We start from the raw sequence: 18,641 nt of genomic DNA on the forward strand, positions 1-18,641 counted from the left end.
CAGCCCAGGGCCACTCTCACACAACTCAGGTAACTCCCATTCTTATCTGTGTTTAACTTACACACTAACCAAAGAAAAAGCTCAAAACCAGCATGCACAATAAACTACCTTGTTCTACAGCTTGTAAGAATGTCTCTAGATTTTCCAAATCAGGCAATGAGCTCATGGGAAACAAAGCACTGTTTTTGAAATGCAAGGCTGAAGCCTTTTGGAATGTTGAAGGATGCAAGCTGAGAGTAATAAACTAGGCTTAAGGCCTGATTTGTCAAACTGATGTTTTAGAACTCCCTAGCCAAATCCAAAAATGTGGAATGGAGATTAATGCTCTGTCTTAATTCCTGTTGTTCTTTTTCCTTAAAAGCATCTTTTCTGATATTTGCTTTGTGTTCTGCACACCTCTGTCTGCCTTTCAGTGAGGAGTCTGACTTTACATTCCTGGAAAACTTCATGTTGTTGTTGACACTCTAAATGAGGCTCAAAGAGCAAGCAGGGTACTTTCCAAGCCTCCCAACCTAGACAGACAGTGTCTGTTCTAGTGATTGTGTAAAAGGCAAGGGAGGGATGGAACTGTTCCTCAGCTTCCTTGTGCATTCTTCAGTGTCTAATGAGCTACTGCTGGAGTCTTTTCTCTGCACAGCTCCTGTTTTCATGAAACATTTAGAAGCTTTATGTCTTTGAAACTCCACTTTTCTATCATCTTGCTTGAGATTTGTTAGTGGATTCAGAAATTATTATCTGGCTATGGAGAGTGGAAGGAGAGGAGACAGGACACAAATTTGACTGTGATTACAAAGCCTCACTTGCATAAGGAACCATACTTGAATATCAGGTGGGAGACTTGGTCCCAAAGCAGATTGTGTTTAGCTGGATGGAAGATGTAAGAATTCTGACGTATCAGCCTAGTGGTTTTCACCATCACTAGATCCACTCAAGTCTGATTATATCCACACAAGCTTTGTGACATCTCTAGGGGAAAAGCCCCTCTCTGTAATTACCCAAAGTACATTGTTAGTTCTGATTAGAATTGGGTGCTCATTTGGCACCGTTCAGTGTGCAATTCTTCTCTTGTTTATCCAAAATGATAACTTTTCCAGTCATTTTCTCTTGTTATCTGCTGGCTACATGAAAGGGGCCGTGATGGGGAGATGGAGAAGTTGGTGCCTCCATCACTGTCAGCAGCTTGCAGTTCTGTCTCTCCCTTCTCACACACATGCACTCATCATGAGCACTTCTGCGCAAAATGAAAATGCAGACTTGGAAGTAAATTGCCTCAATAATTCATAGGCTTTATAGCCCCAAGCAAATTATACCTTGGCTCTGTCCTGAAACTCAGGTTGCAAATCCCTTTATAGCCAAGCTCGTTAACAATATAAGTCAAGTGGTACATCTGTAATGGCTTTTATAATCGATGCATTATAATCTTTGGAGAGAATTAAGTGGTAAACCTGCAGCATTCAAGAGCAAAGCATCAACAGGGTCTGGATACAGTAAGAGTCAGAGGAAAAAAACATTTCTTTTCCTGCCTTGCAGTTGCCTTTGTCTGCCTTGCTGCCCCTAAATAGCTTGGAAGAATGTTTGATTCCTTTGTCTTCTGACTGCCTTTCATCTGGATCAGATACAGGTTTGGAAGGAAAAGGATCCCTGCTGTTGCCAATACTAATGAGTGGGATACTTAAGACACATGCAAAACCTGCTCACTTATGGAATAAAATAGCTCTCATAGAATCACCTTCCAGATTCTTGTTCTTAGTTGTCTCCTGGCTCTGATTCGAATTATCTTTACCTGCTAAAGCTATTTTAGTTCAGGGAGACATTTACTAATTTTGCTGCAAATAGCAGAGGTTTTTTTTTTTCCTTTACCCACAACTAGAATTCAGACTGTGAGAGAAACCTTTGAATCATGTTCAGAGCAGACTACGAAAACAAAGCATCATAGGGGAATTGTGTGCTATAAAAATGGAGAAAGCAATAAATGTTTTATGAAATACTACATCCTAAGGTTAAATCCAATGCACAAAAAAAAAAAGAAGGGGAGGGGGAAAACCTTAGGTGCAAAACCACATCACTAGGAAAATATTTTGCTCTGGTCAGTTAAAGTTTAGAATATAAAATGCCAGAGCTCTTTTTACCTTTCTGGGAGGAAGGGGGCTGTAGAAATGAGTGTAGGCTTTCAAAGATAGGTCACAGCTTTTTAGAACAGCAAAGCTCATTCTGGGCACTTGGAGAAAGGAGGAAATCAATTCATATTTCAAACTCGGAAGTGCCTGGATTGGCATTCAAGTGCTTAATTTTTATTTTCCCAAGTACCTCAAATTGAAACAAAACAACAAAAAAAGAGCTCAATATCAGGCTCTTTTTTAATGTGTGCATTGTTTGCTCTCTTTCCATGCTAACAGGCATAAGCTGCTACTCCTTCCTACGAATAAGGAAGTGTAGTCCTGAGGTGGAAGTACTGACTTGAGAAACCCATCTCAGCAGCTTGTTCTGCCACAGACTTCCCATATGACACCGGGAAGGTCACTTAGTCTGTGCTGGTTGCTGCTCCTGGTCCGTAAGACAGGGAACATAGCACTACCTTATCTTGCAAAGAATTTTGAGGATGAATACATTGAGCGTGGGCTTGGCTGTCAAAAGGAAATACAGATACACTGTCAGAGCATGATGAACTTTGTGTGGGACACGAAGCTCAGGAAAAAACCTCCTTGCTTCCTCCCCCTCTTAAGGGGGGATAAAGGTAGAGAAGAAACATGGACAAAACAAAGTGTGTGATTTAGAAACAGCCTCTGGACTTGAGGCACTTCATTCAGTCATCACTGCACTGTTCCTAAATAGAAGAAGTAGAGGGAAGAGAAATGAAAACATAGGCCCAGGATCAGTGCAAGACGTTTGTTGAGATGGTGGCAGGAGTCTTGTGACTTCTTTTGCAAGACTGCTGACCTGCTGGGGGTGAAATGCCCTGAGAGATGCAACTTCAGATGTAAACAGGAAAAACAATGCTCTGTCTTTGCTACTTAGTACAGGCACTTTGTTTTTTTAATTCCATTTCCTCTTGCTGATACTCAGCTGTTGTTCTGTAATCTCAAATCTTTCAGTTTGGTTCTGAAGTCTCTGTAGTCTGCTGTCCATCCTCTCCACACTTAGTGTATTAGCCCAGGCAAGAAGCTTTGTTCAGTTCCATGAGACAAGAAATGCAACCCCTTCAACCCCTAACAACACTTGCCAGGGAGCTGCATCTCTTGTCAGAAGGCAGTTGTCAGAAAGACACCGGTGTTCTGTGCAGAAGGCAGAAGGAAGCTGTTCTGCTCTGCACATGGGGTCCCTCCAGCTCTTTTCAGAGGCAGTAGAACCGTTAGCTAGCTAACGAGGCGGCCATCAAAGCAAACACAACAGTAATAGTTCTCTTTAGAGAACTGGTCCACCCTCTGCTCATACTCTGGCTAAGCTGCCTGCTTCCACGAGATGGCAGGAGTGACCCTAAGTGGCCCTAGCGAATGTTGGGTTTTCAGACTGGGCGCTAGAAGGCAACAAAAAGTCAATTAAATTTGGTGAGAGGATTATTCGGAGGGAAAAAACTCACAATGTTACACGATTTCATTTCTTACTTCAAAATTGCACGTACAGAGTAGGTTTTTTCACCGTGATAAAAGGTGCCCCACACCTGCTGTGAAATACTGTGATGGTTTGGGGGTTACCCCGCCCCCCCACACTTTGTATTTGCCCCAGCTAACTCAGACGGACCCTGGGAATATAGATGAAGCAATTTATTTACAGCTAGCAGAATTTACAAGCAGCTATTTACAATATATACAGTTATATACAATTATATACAGAAATATACAAAGGATAAACAATACAAAAGCACAACTCCCCTCCCAGAAACCTGAGTCCCCAGGAGGGGCTCTCAAACCACCCCAACACCTCCCCCAGCCCCTCTCAACCTTACCCCAGTTCTCAGGAAGAATAGAGGTGCAGCCAAGAGGTTAGGGAGCAAGGTTAGTAGGAGCAGGGTTAATGAGATGTGACCAGGTCTAAGGCAAAAGCAAGAGTGAGAGAACAAAATGGAGAATGTTTTCTTCTTCTTCCCCGAGTTCTCAGCGTGACTGTGAGAGAAGTAGACACAATTGTTTTTCATTTCACTGCCCGTTATCTAGTTCTGTTACCAAAACATTCCAGCTTGCTTCAAACTAGCACAAATACTAAAATGCAACTGGCTTGGGCCATATGGGAAATAAAAAGCACATGTTCAGTCAGCTTCAAGGAAAGATCTGTGATAGTGGGAAGGGCCCTCTCTCAATCAAGAAACATCCTGGAGTGTGACAGACTCCAGCCCTACCACCAGATATTCTGGGCACCACTTTCAATGCCTTTGCCTCTGTTTTCCCTTGGTAAACAATAATAGAGTCAGTGAGGCTGGAAGGGACCTTTGGACATCACTTAGTCCAACCCTCCTGCTCACCAGAGGGTCAGCTAGAGCAGCTTGCTCAGGGCCCTTTTCATTCTCACTTTGAATTCTCCAAGGAGGAAGACGCCACTGCCTTTCTGGGCAACCTGTTCTAGTGTCTGAAGACACTTAAAGTAGTTTTTTGAATGTTTGGGTGGAATTTCCAGTAGTTTGGGCTGTTCTCAGTGCTTCTCACCCTGTCAGTTGATGCCCATTGAGAAAAGTCTGTTGTCTTATTTACACTTTCTCATCAGGCATTTATACAGTTTGATAAGAGCTCTGGATTTGGCTACTTCTTGAGGCCAGAATCCCATCTTGCTCATTCTCTCTTCATATAACAGATGCTTCTATCCCTTAATCATCAGAATATTTAACCTCATCTTTTGTGCAACTTGTCTAAATCACTCAGTTGTCTCACCTGGACTGAAGTGTGATATTTAGTGTATTTCTACTGAACCTGGGTCTAGAATGAACAGTTGCATAAAGCAGACCATGGGAGACACCATGTGAGCTGGATACCTAATCATCTGTTTACCTCCCCATACTGTGCTGGCAGACTGCAGCTCTGCTCATGCTACCTATGCAATGTTTTTTTTATTGCACTACTTAGACTGACATTGCATCATCTCATGCAGCGAGAGCTCCACACGAGCTTGTGATTGCAGCGGTCAGCTCAGTGTGCTGCTGATTTGTGTCCCAATGGTCAGAAAATTGGCAAGATGAACTCAGACAAAGCACAGAAGAGAGACAGGAGATGCATCTACATGAACTGTTTAATCAGAAGTGGATAAAACTGCTTGAAAGCAGGTAAAATAAATGTGATCTTGCCAGTGCTTTGCACAGTGCTTTTGGGTGGAAGATGCTATATAAATACCCCTCCTGTGGGAGCCTATGCTTTAGAAGTACAGGAAATTGCCTGGATTAAAAAAAGAACATAAGGAATAATGCTCTTCCAGGCCAGAAAAGGAAGAGGTGCTTCCTTTCCCTAGTTTATCTCATTGTCACCAAAAAGCAAAACCATATTTCATCAGAGCCATGCCCTCAATCCCCACACAGTCCAATCAAAATGATTGGTTATTGAAACATTTGCCCTTGGTTTCCTGCATTATTTGCAACTAAGGATCCTGCAAACCCACTGCTCACTGCTATGCTATACTTATAATAAACAAAAGTCAAAGTTTCTGATCAATTCCTACCTCTTTATTTCCTAACATATCCCACTATTCTAGGTACAAATCTCTAAGCTGTAGTCCTTCCGTGGATGTGCAAAATGCTAGGTAACACACATTAACACAATTAAATAACAGGGGGAAAAGATCAAGGATAATGAAGCATCTCTAGGATTAGTTTAACTTCTTTATTTATTGAACATAGAGTTGCAAGTGTGTACATGTGTTTAATCAGTTAAGAACTTTATTACATACAGCCCTTCTTGGCTCTTCTTTATCTGCTTAGACCTAGTCCTTTAAGATGGCTACTTGGTGCCCCTTTCTGTTGTCCTCAGATTGTGCACCCACTCACCCATGTACTCATGATTAATCCAGATACCCAAACTAGCTACTTCCCAATACTCAGAGATGCTGAGAGTGAAATGATACTCAGAGAATTTAGGCTAGAAAGGAAGGAGTTTCTTATCAGTCAGGAGTTGGGGTGGGGGGTGGAAGAGGCAACTGCCAGACTCAAAAATCAGAGTGTTCTGTATGAATTTCCAGAAACATGTGAATCTCTGTCTTTGGATGCTGAAGGGTTTTTCTTCAAATCCTGCATGACTGCAGTTCTAATGATTCATATTTCAAGATGTAGCTACATTGTCTTGAATTCAGGGAAGGCTCCAGTGAAAAACCTCTGGTGCAGGAAGTTCAGCTTCCTCTCCAGATTTCCTTCCTCCACCTCTTTATATGCAGAGTAGCAGGGAACATATTTAGGCCTCACTTGTGCTGAGTGAAAACTCTTAGGACTGCAGAGCAGGGGTTTATAGCCAATACCTTCACCTGAAGTGCTCAAGACAGGCAGTGCAGAAGACAGTGTCTCTTAATTAAGAGACTTAATTCCCAATGCAGCCTGAACTGTTGTGTTTTATAACGGCATGCAAAGCTGTGCCTCATCCCTACAGCAAATATGATCCAGGTGGGTGATAGGGGTAAATCTTGACATCTAAACCCATTAGACAAAACTCTTATTGATGAGAGTGAAGAATCTGGCCACAATGTCTGTTTAACACAACTTCAGAGTAAGAAAAACTGTGGAGAACCAGGTTTGGATCACGCCATTGCTGAAGCTGTCACTGATTTTAATGGGCCAGTTTCACTCCCTAGGTTTTTATTTAGGCTTCAGTGCCCTCTGCAAACAATTAGCTAAACTCCAGGCTAAAGGCCAGGCCAGAGACCTGTGAGCCAGGTCTGCAGAGGCTAGCACTGCTCCGTGGTGTGTATGTGTGCATGCTGAGATCCTCACTAGGAGCACATAGGCATTACAGCCACATAGTGAAGCCCTGAACCCCAGGGATAAACTGAAGCATGGCAACGCACTGATGAAGTTATGATGCTTTCAGTTCTGGAATCTGCCTGTTGAGCTGCATCTGGGAAGTGTAGCTACTAGTGCTCCAGTGTACAGTGTGTATATTTCCTCCAGGAATGCTCTCTTGGTATAACAAACCCAGCATGCTTTATTTGCAGTGTACATGACTAAGCTCTACCAAGCATAGTTTATTCCATCACCAACTTGCCTTCAGAACAGAACATACTATACTGGGGAAAGAACAGCAGCAGCACCTGCTTCAGCACCTTTCACCAGCACAGCCATCCCTACAGTTGCACCATGAAAAGGGGAGAGAGGCCTGAACAGCTCACCACGTGATCCAGAATGCAGACTGTTCTGAGTGGTTGTACTAGGAAGAGGACAGGCAGAGCTGTAGCTCTTTTAGCCCTCTCGGGTGGAATCTTTCTGTTCCTAAGATCTCCTCTCACTCCTCTGGCTGCCACACGTATGCTGGCAGCAGCAAGCACACAGAACTGGCTTTAGCTGGAGCACAGGCACAGCAAGTGCTTTTTTTGACAATAAACTAGCAGGGTCCATAGAGCTAGAGCAGCACACTGCCCTTGAATCACATCTGAGGAGGGCAGCCATCCCAGCGCCAAATGCAAGCGCCTGCTTTGGGAAGTGGTGTTTGAAATCCATAGCATGTCACCGGCTTATTCACACAAGAAAATGAATCCAAAAAGAATCATTGACTTTCAGTCACATTCAGATGCTCACAGTAATGGAGATTAATAAATAATAAATAGCACTGCTGTCAATAACAGATGCCAAAGGGTGATGATGTAGCTAGATGCATATCTGCTGACTAGAGCATATTAGGAAACCACAATGCTTTTAGCTTTGACTCCAGCATGAAATTTGGCAGTGGAAGGAGGCTGAAAATGTCATTCGTCTTTATTTGTCTTACACTTGTTATTAGGATTTAAACCCCAATACGGAATGATGAGGAGATGCAAACACTGAAATTGACTTATAAGAATAAGTGAAACTCAAAACAGAAACTCAGGTTTTAAATACTAAGAAGTACACCCACTTCCTGCATTTCTAATACTATAAGGTGCTGCTGATAGACTTGTTTTTCACAGTTTGTTTTTCCTCTGAGGTGCTCTGGTTTTAAATCCCTTGCAAGCTAAATTAGCTGTAGGTACATTACGACGGCAGCGCATAATCCATAGGAGTGAAAAATTAAATAGAAGGTAGAAACATGGAGAAATTAAACTATTTGATTACTTTTAGAAAATATGAAATACAAAGGAAACAAAACTGTTCTTTAATGCACTACCCAGTGATCTAAGCTGTTCAAAATACTGCACTAAGTCCACCCATTTGCAACTGTCACCATATTTGTTTGGGATGCTGAATTTCTTTCATTACCCTAAATCTTTTCTAGGAGGTTCTAAAACCTTCAGGAGTCATTGAAGTTAGTGGGGAATTTTATTTACTCACAGTCTAGGGTCTCTAATTTCGAAATATGCCACATCAACAATTCTGTAGATTGTTTTGCTGCTGTTATATTGCCAATGCAAATCCCTGCTGGTACCAGTGTGGTGGAAGTCACAGAAGATACAATGGTCTTTATGTTTTATTGGATTAGCATAATACACATCAGTAATATAACAGCATAACTCAGCCTAAACACACATGGGCAACAGCACAGCTCTGATGTTGAGCTTCTGTAGGTAAGAAATTTGTCAGCATGTTGCTCACAGTAGAATATAAAACCTGATTTCCAGCTGTTACAGTTCTCAAGTAAAAATGTCTTTAACCAAGCATCAAAACTCAGCATACTCCAATCACCAACAAGGAGAATTTATTATCAGTTCTGAAACTAGTTTGTTCAGTTAATGAAAGGGGTTTGTTTTTTTTTTGAGAACAGTGCTTTTTTAAGTGCCTTCCTCCTAGTTTTGTGTTTTGTTCATGGACACCTGTTACCATTGTGGTTTATATTACTACGAATATCTATTTTTGAATGTGTTCCTTGACCCTTCAAAAATATCTCAGTCCAAATCTGTTTGTGTTTTAAGGTTCATCAAAATATTTCCCATCAAAATTATTTTTTCAATAAATATTGTGGCTTGACTAAGCAAAAATATACATGTAGAGGGGCTTGTTTTTTTTCCATTACGTGTAATTGTTTTTGTATAAAAAATGAGTTTTCCTTGCTGTTTATTTACTAAAACATAAATTTTTCCCCAAAGAGAAACTTGCTACTGGCTCAAACAAACAGACATATCCACATGCAAAATACAGGAGGAGGAATGTAACATTTCTCATCACACATCCCTGCCAATGAATTCTGAATCCTATTTCCAGAGCTCAGAAACAGAATTCAGTAACAGCAGCAACAATTTCATCTCTTCCAATCCAAGAATACTGAAGTACTTTGAAAGTGTTGCTGGATTAAGTTTGGCAACACCATTGTGTATTACTGTGTCCATTCCCCATTGGTGCATACAAAGCAAAGAGCTAAGTAATGCATCCAAAATCAGCCTCCACATCTAAGCCACAAATAAAACTCAAAATACAGAGTTCCACTCTTGAATTCCAAGCCTATCTTCTGGAAGCAGCCATAACCCATTCATTTTGTGCTATATAGGGGAACTATCAACAAGACTGTTCTGCAGGCAGGATAAACTCTAAATGGACTTTTCTTTAAACAAGATAGACAACTAAGATAAACCATGTAAGGACACCCCTGAGGAGAGCTGGAGAGTTATAGAGATAATAGAACCACGGATAAAAAGAAAACAAAAGTTAGATTTCCTTTACATGACTGCACTCATAAACAATGGTTAGCTCCAAGGAGATGCTAAGAGACAGTATTTGAAATGCAGAGTATGGCAAGATCTATATTGTATATAAACCAAATACAGCCTGTGTCTTATTTCCAGTGTTGTCAATGGGATTATTTCTCTAAGAAATAAAAGCCAGGACCTAAAACCACAAAAGTACATTTTATGGATTTCAACACAAGATTTAGTATCAAGCTGGTCTGTGGATACTGGGGGTAAAGGTGGAATTAAATGAAAAAATTACATTACTGCTCTATAAATTAATAAAGGAAGTTATGAGATACTGTGCACCTTCCTTTTTGTCCAGTGCTGAGTAACTGAAACTGCCCAGGTCATGGGAGGCCAGGCTGGAAAGTACGCTCACCAATCTGTTAATGACTTTATTTGATCTTGTATTTCTCTATAACCAGCTTAAGCTTTTGAGCATGCACAGTGAAATTCTGTCTGTTAAGAGAGAGAGAGGAAACTCTTGCAACTTAAAATCTCCCCTGAAGTCATGCAATAGTACTGCTTGGTCTCTGAAAGTCAGACTCTGCTAACTAGGCAACTGCCTCTGTCAGTTCCCTTGGGCAGGGGCTTGAGAGATGTTTCACTTTATGTATGTTTTGTTTTGTTGCTTGGAAACATGAATTTTATAAGCACCTTTTTTCTTTGTTTCTGTTTTTCTAACAGGTGCTCACAGAGAAGGGTTGTGCAGAATCGAGATCTTTGCTAGCAAGTGTTTTGAGACTTGGGATGTTTACAATAACACAATCCCAGAGGTCACAAGAAAGTTCTCTTTCTGTACGTTAGAAGACTCACCACACCCTCTCCTTCAAAGGATGTGAATTTTCAAAGACACAAGTGCAGACCTTTGCAGCAAGGTCTTTCATTCTTAGCAGCAACTGAACAGCAAGGTAGATAGGAGTCATGAAGGCTCACACTTTGATTTTGTTAGCTTGGTGCTTTACAACTCAATTCTGTACAGAAAGTCCTCCCTTGCACTTCTCCCATGATCTTCATGAATTTCTCATACTAATTCCTTCTGCTTCAGTGAGTAAGGAAGCACAATACGCAGGTCTTTCTCAGAAGCACTGTATCACTCAGCCTGATCACGTTGTGGTTTAATGTACCATTAGAACCAATTTTCTCTTCTAGGCTTTCTCTGCAGTGCTTTCCTGTCCAAGGCCAGCACAGCAGGGAGTGCACATAACTAAAGCCACACTACGTGGGACCACGTCTCCCATGGCTTCTCTCATGACTTCATGCCCAGCTGTGTCACTTAATCATTTTGTATCTTTAGCCCCTAAAGCTCTTTGGACACTTAAGGAGCCTCCATTGTCATGCAGTCTATGAATAACCCCTACACACCTTATATAACATTCACAGAGACTTTTCTGGAGCAGCTTCTCAAATAATCATATTAGCATGCAGGTTTTGTTCTCTGAGTTCTTTTCTACTGCAAGGACAGAAGTTGGGCTGATTTCAGGTGCCAGCTTTGCTTGATACAGACAAAAGAAGTCTACTAATTGTTCAGACCACTTTTCATCACTGCATTTTACTCAGTCCCCAGTAGACTTTCACAAATAAAGACTTACTTTCAATTTATTGAATATACTAATTTCACTACCTATTGTGATTAACAACTATAGAACTTTATAAGCATGGCTTATCCTCTTCCTGTATCACAAGTAGGTTTTGTTTGACTAAACAGAGATTCTCCAAGAGTGGTGGTTTTCTGGAATCTGCACCAGCACTGGAGCTCCCCTTCAACTGAAGCAATGAAACAAGGTGAGGTTCTTTGAACACGTAGTGCTATCATCAGTCACCCCAACATTTGGTAGTGGCTTCACGAGGACACACACATACCAGTGCCTGAATGTTCCACAGGAATCAGACACAGAACTAGGTAAGCAAATTCTTCCCTGTATTTGGAAGTATTTCTCACAGGTAGACTTCACTGCAGGTGTAATGTGTCTGACATCACGGAAACTTTAGTAGCTAGGCTGAATTCGCAATGTGGTTTCTAAACTCATCATCTCTAGGGTACCAGTTGTTTTTCTGCTAGATGCTCAGTAAGACAATGATCCTCTTGAGGAAAGGCCCTTTAAATGGGGAAATAGTAGGCTTTAGGCTTTTACTCAAACCACTTAAGGGCAGATGTTAAGTGTGTGCATTTGAGTGTATCTCTGACTGCAAGGTACACTAGATCCAGGTTCAAGCAACCCTAACAATTCATCTCACTTCTTCCCATAAGCTGCTGGGTTGTAGTGGCTAAATCATTTCACATTGTTACACACCAGTTTCCTCTGGCCAACACAACAGCAGTGATACATTTTGGCTTTAAAAAATACTTCAAGGTATGCTAAACATAACAATCACACCTAGCAACTAGGCAATATATTTTTAAGATTGTTGAAGTCAGAGATGTTTATGGCATTGATTTAAAAAATGGTCATGAGGCAATAGGAACAAGTTTTGCTCTGAAAACAATACTACCTCAGCTAGAAGTTATGAGAAAAAGTCGCCATCCCTGGAGGTGTTCAAAAAAAGACTGGATGAGGCACTTAGTGCCATGGTCTGGTTGATTGGACAGGGCTGGGGGATAGGTTGGACTGGATGAGCTTGGAGCTCTCTTACAACCTGATTGATTTTATGATTCCATTATGTCCTCCAGGACGTGTGGACCAGTTTATGCTGCCCCATGTAGCTTATTTGCCCTCTGTCAAGAATCAGAGATACAAGACAGTCACTTACTACATTCACAGTAACACATGCACAATGGTGCAGCAGAAGGAAATCTATAGCAAAGCTGTGGCCCTTCACAACTCTCTTCCACTCACAGACAGGAATGGATTTCTTTAAAGGATTTTGAAGCAACTTGCAAAGTCTCTCAATAATTCTGAATTAACTGTTCTTGAATCCATTTCACAGATAAAATGTTGTAATCCATACCATAAGTTCAATATCATGTTCCAAGACTGCATTAGTTGGAAACTCAGGTATATGGATTTTTGCTCTAAATGACATGACTCTCAAAACTAGTTCCCTCTACCTTAAAATCCTGTCAAATATATTCTCTTCAGACTAAAATGGTTTTGCTAATTTTATGCTTTGTTCTCAGAATTCGCTTAAAATAACTCTTTTGTTCCATAGTAATAGGCAAACTGAAAGGAACTGTGAGAATGCAGAATGTAACTAAGGAGACAGTTACTCCTACTTTTTGCTCTGCCTGGTCTCACTGAGCATTTCTATTCAGTATGCTGTTATTTATTTATTTTCTTTAATGAACAGTCTTCATACTCTAACAAAGGGGGGAAAATCAAACAAACTCATTTCAAGGTGAAGCTTCTATAGCTTTCAAAGGATATCACTGGGTATGGCTACCTGGCACATGAGCTACTAGACTCAAAAATCCAGTTGTACCCTCCTGCTAAAGACACAGCCATACACCCAACAGAAAGTGTTGGGATTCCTGAAGCAGAGCATTAACATAACCTGTCTAGTCCACAAATTCAATTGAAGGAGGTATCCGAACAGGACATGCACAGCTCTCTGAGCCACTTGCATCATGTGGCATCCTGCAGATGTGAGGCAAAGTTTTACAGGTCTGATGACCATGATGGTACAGAAATGAGAAAGCCATTAAATAGGAAGCATTCCAAGACTTCCATTCCTTGAGAGTACTCCTCTTAGGTTACACAGTCCAAGGCTTTTGCAGATGAGGAAAGAAAAATGGCATTTTTTGTTGTGAAGATTCCTAAATCTAGACTTCACAAAGGTTTTAAACTCTCATGGAATCTATATATATGCATGGACACACATGCACTGTAGAATCTAATACCTAAGATGCTTTTAACAATGCCTTTTGTTGCTATTGTAGCTTCAGGATAGGTGTCCACGAGGGAAAACACATCTCCATTTGGCCTCCATTTGTACCTGCTGATGGCAGTCACACACATGTCAGAGTGGAAGCAGAGCCTGGAGGCTGAGAGCTAGAGAGCAGCTTTGGATGTGTGTGCAACCACTGGCTCTGCTGAAGCAGATGTCCTGTTAATTAGGAGCTGGTAAATGTATAGAGCTATGTGTGGTGTAACTGTTCCCCATCTGGAGAAGTCTCACAGTACCACTGAGAGCCATTTTTCATTTTAACAACCAGTTTCTTTGCATTCCACAAAAGGCTTGAAACAATGATTTTTCACAGCCTCGCCACCGGTGTGCTGTGGTGGAGCTGTAACATGTCAGGTTTAAGTGGCAGAGCAGCCTGCAAGAACAAGGGCTCTGGTAGCACCAGGGGTGGCAGATCTGGCTATTTTTGTCATCACAGTTGAAACAGCTGAAGAAACAAACTAGTGAAACTGCCCTAAGATTCACTTCACTCAGTGTGCTCCTGTGAAAGGGTTAACATCAGCTGATTGAGAAAAAGGTGCAAGAAATGTTGTAACTGAGAACTATGGAGGAACTTGCTTAGGGGAGAGGTTTTCTTCAGTTCTAAACAAAGCTTCAGGAGAAGTTCTATTTTTGGTTCGACTGACCTAGTCCTAGCACATGTGGAAGGCCCAGCTTTGAGAACTGTCACTATACTGTGAAATTGTGAGATACATTTCCCACCTATCTTAGGTATTTTAATTTGTTTTGGCTACAGGAGGTACTTCAAAGTGCACTAATAAAAAACAAACAAAAAACCACCACCATAAAGATTTGGTTTTGTTAGTTATGTACATTGGATCTTTGGGTGTGAGCAGATATTTTCATCCTTTTTTTTTTTCTCTTGTAAACAAACTTTTTATAATACACAGAAACAAACACACATTAACAAAGGCCATTCATTTCTGGTGATTTGCTCTGAATTACTCTTGCACTGAACACTAAGGTCTAGGACAGTTTCTGTATCTATCTATTGACACAGAAAATAAGGAAGGCTAAAAAGAAGAAGAAGAAGAAAAAAAAAAGCCCTAACAGTGACTTCCAGACTTCCAGCACAGGACTCTACATGATATAAACTCGTCCTAATTAAACACTGTGCTGCATATAGTAATATGTGCCTCTTCTGTTCTTAAAATACAGCAAAACTGATTTGCCCAGTGAGATTTATAGAACAAAACATGAAAAAAATCCCCACCCACTCCACCTGAAAGAACCCTCCACCCTGTAAACAACCCTTCATAGTCTTCATAATCCCTTACCATACTAGTAGTATTACTATATATCAATCAACTTCTTCACTGAAGAATAAGATATAATTAAGTCACTGGATCAGAAAGAGGAGCATCAGTTGTATCTTTACAAAAGAACAGGTGTGGTGTAAAGCTTGTTGTGTGTATATGAGGCTACACTCAGCATGTAGAAACACATTTGGCTGGGGCAGCTCCTTTACCCCAGATCTGTGGATCTAAAGAGGAGGCAAAGCACAGATCTGTGAACAGAAATTCCTTTTAATTCTCATCAGAGAATGCATAAATATTAGAATGCAAACAAAACCAGGAGATTCCTAGGAAGGGATAAGATCTGAATGTGTACTTTATTAAAACAACAAAACCTTGAGGTACTATAACAGTCTCACTGCTCAAAGCATGTAACAGAATGATATGAAGTAAGTATCTACCTTGACCTTAGCAAGGCCTTTGACACCACATCCCATAACATCCTACTGAGCAAGCTCAGGAAGTGTGAGATGGAAGAGCAGTGACATGGATTAGGAACTGGTTACAAGATAGAGTATGAAGAGTGGTGATCAATGGTGCTAGGTCCAGCTGAAGAGCTGTAACTAGTGGAGTCCCCCAGGGATCAGTGTGCTGGGTCTGGTGCTATTCAACATCTTTGTCAATGACACTGATGAGGGGACAGACAGACAGAGTCTGCTCAGCAAGTTTGCTGATGACATTAAGATGGGACGCTTGGCTGATTCAGGTGAAGGCTGTGCTGCCATTCAGCGAGACTTGGGGACACTGCAGAGCTGGGCACAGAGGAACCAAATGAGGTTCAACAAGGACAAGTGCAGAGTTCTGCATCTGGAGAAGAATAATAACCTGCACCAGTACAGGTTGGGAGGTGACTGCTGGAGAGCAGCCCTGTGAAGAGCGACCTGGGAGTGCTGGTAGAGAACATCCATGGCACAGCAATGTGCCCTTGTGGCCAAGAAGGTCAATGGGATCCTGGGGTGTATTAGGAAGAGCATGTCCAGCAGACCAAGGGAGGTTCTTCTGCCCCTCTACTCTGCCCTGGTGAGACCTCATCTTGAGTACTGCCTTCAGTTTTGGGCTCCCCAGTTAAAGAGGGACAGGGATCTGCTGGACAGGGTCCAGCAGAGGGCTACAAGGATGATGAGGGGACTGGAGCACTGCCTGATGAGAGGCTGAGGGACCTGGGGCTGTATAGTCTGGAGAACGCTGAGAGGGGATTGAATAAATGTTTCTAAATGTCTGAGGGCAGGGGGTCAGGAGGAGGGGGACAGGCTCTGCTCACTTGCTGCCTGGGATAGGACAAGGAGCAATGGATGTAAGCTGCAGCATGGGAGGTTCCAGCTCAACACAAGGGGGAACTCCTTTCCTCTAAGGGTCCCATAGTACTGGAACGGTTGCCCAGAGAGGTTGTGGAGTCTCCTTCTCTAGAGCCTTTCCAGGCCTGTCTGGATGTGTTCTTGTGTGCCCTGAGTTAGATTGGATGGTCCTGCTCTGGCAGGGGGGGTTGGAATTGATGATCTCTTTGGGTCCCTTCCAACCCCTGACATCCTGTGATCTGTGTGAGGAGGCACACACAACGAAAACAACCAAGCACTAGTTTCTTGTGATACAATTAATTCAAACAATTCTTCTCATCCAGTAAGAAAATCTTGGTGCCACTGTTCTCTTGAAGAAACAAAATGGGATTTGCTGTTTGTTATGAACCTCAGAATGTCATTTTTGCTCATTACACAGGTTTCTGCTGTACGATCCAGTGTTAGCTGAAAACCTTCCACAACATCTTGGAAGATTCACGGATTTTCCTTAGGAAAGAAATTGTATTCTTCCATGAATACAGTTTCTTTCTTTTTAAAAAAAAAAAAGTTTATGCAGCATACTTTCCCCCCCCCACATAGTAAATGATCATTCTTTTCCCCCAAAAGGTGGTGCATCCCCAAACAGGCATTTTAATCTCTGCTATACATCAAAGCAATCTCTACCTAAAGAAAATAAACCAACCAATCCTGCATCTTGCCTCCTCCAAATCTCCCTGTGACTCTTTGAGTTCAACATTGCAGCAAAGTGTGTAGCTACTTTTGTAATCTCTAGAAAACTTTGCCAATTAAACTTGTGGTGTTTTCTCAGCACTTATATTTAACCAATATTTTGCAGACAGGAATGCAAGACAAATCTTTAGCCTAAATCTACCATCAGCAACCTGCGGGGATCACATGTTGTGGAACAAATTATTTTCCTCATGGTTACTGAACAGAATATCACAGTATCACAGTATCACCAAGGTTGGAAGAGACCTCACAGATCATCAAGTCCAACCCTTTACCACAGAGCTCAAGGCTAGACCATGGCACCAAGTGCCACGTCCAACCTTGCCTTGAACAGCCCCAGGGACGACGACTCCACCACCTCCCGGGGCAGCCCATTCCAGTGTCCAGTGACTCTCTCAGTGAAGAACTTTCTCCTCACCTCGAGTCTAAATTTCCCCTGGCGCAGCCTGAGGCTGTGTCCTCTTGTTCTGGTGCTGGCTACCTGAGAGAAGAGAGCAACCTCCCCCTGGCCACAACCACCCTTCAGGTAGTTGTAGACAGCAATATAAGCAATTCAGGACTTAAACTCATGAATCCTGTATCTTAATTTCAGTAAACTTCTTATTTTGTTATTTGGGCAAAGAATTAAAGCTTTGGGGGTGGCCTATAGGTTATTTTAAACCAAACATTTGATTATTGCAAACCCAAGGCTTAACCACACCAGCTTCTAATACCTATTCATAACAGACAACCTGAACAATAGACAACCCACTGAATAACAGCCAACTCACTTTCCTGGAGCTTAATTGGCAAACTTAGTTTTCTCTTACTAATTACAGGTAGCCACACCTATCTTTCCCAGAAAGCATGATGGCAATTAAGAGTTTGCTTTCAATTCTGGAGAAGCAAGCAACTATTGATGCTCTAACCTTTTTCCCCCCCCCTAGTTTAGATTTTATTACAACCCCATTCTTTCTGGAAAGGTTTTTGATTCAGATTTTGCAGTAATGCTGTGTGGGGCTTTTTACTTTTTATTGTGCACTTACTTGTGGGCAGTAAGGTAAATCTTACTTCCTGACAAAGGATAAACAAGATAGGGGGGGAAAAAAACTGGATTTTCACTGCTGGTAGGAAGAAAAGTGATGCAACATCGTGTGCGTACTTACTGTCCATTCTTAAGTGAACATCTTTGGAGTGTTGATGTGAAGTTACTCCATCTCGGTTAACATCTGTCCTGCCTGCGAGGCCCCAGTCTGTAAAACAGAAACTGCCTTCCCCCACCCCTTAGGCTTTTCTTTGTTTTGCTCTTTCCGTGCAGCGCTTTTCAGAGCAGTGATGGATGCTCATCCTGTGAGAACATGTAGAAGTGGTTCTGGAAACTTTGGCTGTGGGAGGACTCTTCTAAGCGAGGTAACACACACTAAGCCGTAAGTCTACTGAGCTGTCACTCGGCTTCCTGAGGGCAAGATGGCAATACGATGGTATTTTCTGCTCGCTAGTCTTCTCAGAGAAACGTTTCAGGACCTCTAGCCCTGGCTCCCCTCAGCAGACCAGACTTCTGACGTGGCCTCACTCCGTTGGATCCCCTCCCGCAGGCCCTGCTCTCCCTGGGGGCTTCTCCATCTAAATGCCGCCATGTGGGTGGGGGTTCTGTTCTCAGGCCTCTTTCCCTTTTGTTCGCGCC

The 18,641-nt window shown here is 42.0% G+C and overlaps 2 long non-coding RNA genes across 3 annotated transcripts in view; one reads left to right on the forward strand and one right to left on the reverse strand.

The window, feature by feature from the left end:
- Window positions 1-18,503, reverse strand: part of LOC135190508 (uncharacterized) — a 39,498-nt gene extending 20,995 nt beyond the window's left edge. For both annotated transcript variants that reach the window (XR_010308549.1, XR_010308550.1), the window contains exon 1: window positions 18,124-18,503. This is a non-coding gene — a long non-coding RNA (uncharacterized LOC135190508). The remainder of the gene's footprint in view (window positions 1-18,123) is intronic.
- LOC135190509 (uncharacterized) lies at window positions 17,843-18,545 on the forward strand. Its single transcript, XR_010308551.1, has 3 exons — window positions 17,843-18,111; window positions 18,276-18,367; window positions 18,457-18,545. It is a non-coding gene; the product is annotated as an uncharacterized LOC135190509 (long non-coding RNA).
- The last annotated feature ends 96 nt before the right edge of the window (window positions 18,546-18,641 follow it).

Source organism: Pogoniulus pusillus, chromosome 36 (assembly GCF_015220805.1).
Source record: "Pogoniulus pusillus isolate bPogPus1 chromosome 36, bPogPus1.pri, whole genome shotgun sequence".
In the NCBI taxonomy this organism is placed as follows: domain Eukaryota; kingdom Metazoa; phylum Chordata; class Aves; order Piciformes; family Lybiidae; genus Pogoniulus; species Pogoniulus pusillus.